Consider the following 5,024-nt stretch of genomic DNA (forward strand, 5'->3'; position numbering starts at 1 on the left):
CTCAGAGTTCAGGAACAGACTCAGAGTTTGCTGAACCTGCTTTGTGAAACGGACCCCAGGACAGTTGATCATTTTCAACCAGGAAAACATGGATGGAAAGTTAAATACTGTTCACTATTATTCTACCTGATGCGCTACAGATGTTCATACTTCTCAGTGAATAAACACCATCTTTTCAGATTAATTTGATAAATTGTGTTATTGCTTTATGTCACTTCATTATACTTTAACAATTATTATTTTACACCTGAGCTACCGAGAGTTTTAAGGTGCTTCGCATTCCATTCCATCACAGTGTAGGAAATGTATCCCATAATGCATCCCCTCCGTAGAATCGTTACCTTAATGTCGTGGAAGGGTTTGTGTATCCACATAACCCTACAAGCTGTGTTGTCCAGGGTCTTAGTCCCTGATAGAGTCTCCCATGGCAGACTGGTCTCTGGAAAGGGCTCAGACTAAGAGCAATTCAAAGACGTCAGCACATGTGTAAGAGAGTCACCTCCCCTGGAAAAGGGAAACTGGGGCAACCCCACGGAGCCAGGCCTGGGTTCGCCGGCAAGTGCCTAAGAAGAAACAGGAGAACACCCTCACATTGGCTCACCAACCGAGGGAAGGATATTCAAGGTCGGGTGCAATATCAGCTGGGCGACAGGCGACAGCGAGGCCTGAGCAACAACAATCCACAACAAATTAAAAAATACACATTTATTTCTACTGAACCAAAAGGCAGGTTGGAGATTGTGTAAGCACGTGGAACCAAACCACAAATATGTTTTGGAGTTGCATGACAATACGTTTATGGGAGGGAATTCATTACTTTCTATGGGAGGATTCATTTTCTGTTGTATGTGGAATACATAGGATGAACTGTACATTTAGGAGGCCGACACAAGATTCCTGCTGATAAGAAGGTTTAATCTAAGAATGATGTATTTATGCACACTGAGTTATTTAACATCACAGAGGATGGAGACTCCCACAAACAGGTGGAACACAAAGGCTGAGAAAGGTTTAAACTGATTTTATTCTTCATTCATTTAGTATTTATTATTCTCTGTGAATTTAAAACTAAAAAAAGCTGCAGCAAAAAGAATGACTACTTAACATTTCAACAGCAGACAAAAATGAATTTTCAAGCATTTCTTTCAAGAAACAAAACAAGTTCAGGAAAAATCTCTGGGTTAGGGTTAGAAAACATCACGTTTGGGGCTGAAATACATTCTTTTTACGATGTAATGTTAAAGGGGAAGCTTTTTAAACCTGGACCTTATTTCTGGCATAAAATACGTTCATCTATTCACCAATAGCAGGATGCTATTTAGATCACTGAGATCCGCGTATATCCATATAACGGGAGAGAACAGGGCAGAGACAACACAGCCTCTAAATAAGGCCTAATCTGTCTTTATTTCACCAATACTTTAAGACCAATGAATTGTCGCGTTCATTCATTCATTCCTCCGAAGGACGCCGACTTTCACCAAACTGTTATAAGTGAGAAGATGAACGTATTTCATGCCAGAAATAAGGTCCAGGTTTAAAAAAACCGAACTTCCCCTTTAATGAATGTTTTCTGTCGCCCTCTGGTGGTGAAACCACAAACTGCACGATGTGGCTTTAATGAACACAGAGGCTGTTCACACCTGCTGCTGATATAAGTCCCGGCTGATCGGATCACAGGTGAACAGCACTAAATACAGGTGTGAACGCATTCAGATCCGATTCCTCAGACCACATTCAGAGGTGCTCTGTGACACTTGTGTCCACATTCTCAGAACAGCGTGAACACAAATCCATCCTGGGCCACATTGAAGGACCTACTGACCTGACGTGACTCCACACAAGCAGTCCAGGTTTCACCAGGATGTTTTCTGGGAAAAATACATTGTGTAAAAGCAGCGTCCTGAATTCATGTGTGAATGATGATATAGTTGAGTTAGTGAACGTATCAGTGATTTTACAGAAACATCAGTCGACCTGCTGATGTCCTGTTTGTCCAACATTAAATATCCATTCTTACTGTTGCCTCAAAACTCAGATTTTTATTATAAAAGTAAAAAATGTCAAATATTCTAAGATAAAAATCTAATACCTAAATATATTGAGATACTCAATATTTTCCAATAAAAAGTAAAAAAACATGACTGAGATAAAGAGTAAAAATGAGAGAAAAGATCTGAGACAAAATTTCACCAACTTTGAACTTTAATCAATCAATCAATCTTTATTTATATAGCGCATTTCATACCACAGGCAACTCACTGTGCTTTACATAAAAACAAAAAAACTACAACACAGAAATACAGGTAAATAAAAACATTAATTTGGTGCGGATCTTTTGGAGGTGTGAAAGCAGACCGGACCTAATCCCAGACTTTTTGCTTTTTGTACCTCAGGAGCATCCGTCCTTTGTCTGCCGCTACAGAACAGAGCGTCGTTCTTCTAATTACTAGACCGGCTGTGGTAAAGCTAACGAAAGACCGAAAATAATATTTCTAGACCGAAAATTAGTAAGGGACAAACGTGGGGCACCTTGCCCTTTGTCGTCGTTGTTGATAAATTACTTGTACAGCAGCATAGTAATTACACAGTTATGAAAATAGCAAAACGTTGAAAAAACATATAGTTTTGATTATATTAAAAGCAATAACGGCACGGAAAGCGTCCATGACTACATTCACTTTTGAACTTAGCACTTTGTGTTGCGCGTGTCGATTCTGACCAATAGCCGAACGACTTCAGGGCGCGTGGCTTTGTTGACATATTTTGGTCCGTTTACTGAAATGTACAGTCTGAAAGCGAACCGCACCAAAATGAAAAAAAAAAGGTTCGGACCAAAGCAAGTGAACTATCGGACTTTCCTGGTCTGAATACGCCCTAAGAGGGAGCATTTAAGAAGCCGTTCAATGGTCCATAAATTAAAGGGGACTTGGGTAAAAAACTTTCATCTGAGAGGAAATATTAAGGTTTATACAGTGATAATAGGTCCTAATAAACCATTTGAATATGACTAAGTTTTCCTCTTAGTGAAGCGTTGAGATAATTTGAGTAAACTAACAAAAGCTAACAAACATGGATAAACTTTCCTCTAAGAGGAAGCATTTAAAAATATAGCTAATAACAGAACGGTTGATATAATGAATGATAACAGATCTTCAATATATGAATATGACTAAGTTTAAACTAAGTTTAATGAATAAAATTATCAGATAAAAACATGAAAAATGAACATTGTGATGAATAATGAAGCAAAAAGTCTCATTTCTGAGATGAAAAATCTAGAATTCAATCAATAATTCAGCAGGTGAAAATGTCAGAAAGTCAGAATAAAGACAGAATGAGCCAAACAGACTAACAGTGAAACACTGGCAGGATTCTGATGCTGAACATCAGGAACTTTCAGTCCAAAGCAGATGTTGTGGACTGTTAAAGTCTGTAGAAACAGGACGGTGGCTGCTGGGGGACAAAAAGCTGCTCTGAGTTAAAGAAAGGATGCTGCTGGGCTCTTCTCCTCTCCCTCTCCAGCCGGGAGGAAGAGGTGATCCAAAGTGAGGAGTGTGGCAGCGCCTCCTTTAAACTCTGTGGGCAGTCCCTCATGCTCATGCAAATGTTGTTTGTAAAGGATCATTTCAGTCCTCTGTGTGAGCGTTCAACAGCAACATTCAGCAACATTCAGCCATCAGAAAGCAGCTCCAGTCCAGGTGTCCTTTCATCGTCTAACAGGAAGTGAAAGTGAAGAAACATCAGGATGAACCCCGGCTGCTCACCAGACTTCTGCTCATTGCAGCAGAATCAGTGAAGATCTGTCAGCAGGTTGGAATTCATCTGGGCTGATGCAGCTCAGTGATTCCTCTCTGATGTCACAGTTTGTCACATGTGCAGCAAACTAACTGCAGCTGACATCAGCTGAATGGGCTCAGCTGAAGTGAGCTGCAGAGAAACACAACCTGCTGATACTCAGTGTGAAGCTTTGACTGGAAACACACAGAAAAACAACATCCTGGAAGAATGGCAGCTTCCATCTTTAAAGGCCTACAGAAAGCTGACACTACACCCAATACATAATGATAATACATACACAGAGGAACAATAATGATCATTGGACTCTACACCAAAACATTTCATAAACACATGAAATTTGCGATTTTGAATTTGCCGCTAGGAAACCTTCCTGGAATTGCAGACTGGGGGCGGGGCTTCCGTGCGACGTCACAGGTGCCATGGCTTTTCCTGGCTGCCGTGTTGCCAATTTAGCGACTTTGTCGCTAGATTTAGCGACTTTTGGCCATCTCTGGCGACAAAAAAAATAATCTAGGGACTTAGCGACTTTCGGGCTCAATCTGGCTGAATCTAGCGACAATTTAACTTGTTTTGTGAGTGACAAATCAGTTGCCCCGCGACACCATACAAGCCGAGACAGAAGCACTGCAGGACAGCGGCAACCCGGCATACCGTCATTTCCTGTCAAAACGGCAGTTTCAAGCTAGCTACAACGAGGGTAGGTTCACTTCCTGTTTTCCCTATGATAAAAGGCAACTGGTATTTTATTTTGTGAACATAACCGGAAGTGCGTTACTCAATGCGGCTAGCTTTAGTAGCGCCGAATTCGTGGGAACAAAATTGTAAACAGCCGGTATTTTGTCTGGTTTTCAACACGTTGGGGATCTAAACGACTACTTTCTCACCTGAAAAGTTTCAAATGTTGCGGGGACAGAGGAAGCAGAGAGACCTGCGGTCTTGTGTCTGTGCCTCCCTGTCCGCCTGCCTCCTCTCTGGTGAAATCAGCCGGAGCCATCCCGCCGTGTTCAGCTCCCTGCGGTGCAGACACTCAGGGGGAATCCACCTGGCGGAGAGCGGACACACCGCGGGATGGTTGTCCTGAAATCAGCCGGCAGAGCGATCATCAAGAGCCCCGACATGGACATGATCGCTCTGCCGGCTGATTTCCACTCTCCACCTGGCGGAGAGTGTGTTCGCTCTCCGCCAGGTGGATTCCTGTCCGACCGCAGGTCTCTCGGCTTCCT

The sequence above is a fragment of the Odontesthes bonariensis genome, chromosome 4 (genome assembly GCF_027942865.1).
Source record: "Odontesthes bonariensis isolate fOdoBon6 chromosome 4, fOdoBon6.hap1, whole genome shotgun sequence".
Classification (NCBI taxonomy): Eukaryota; Metazoa; Chordata; class Actinopteri; order Atheriniformes; family Atherinopsidae; genus Odontesthes; species Odontesthes bonariensis.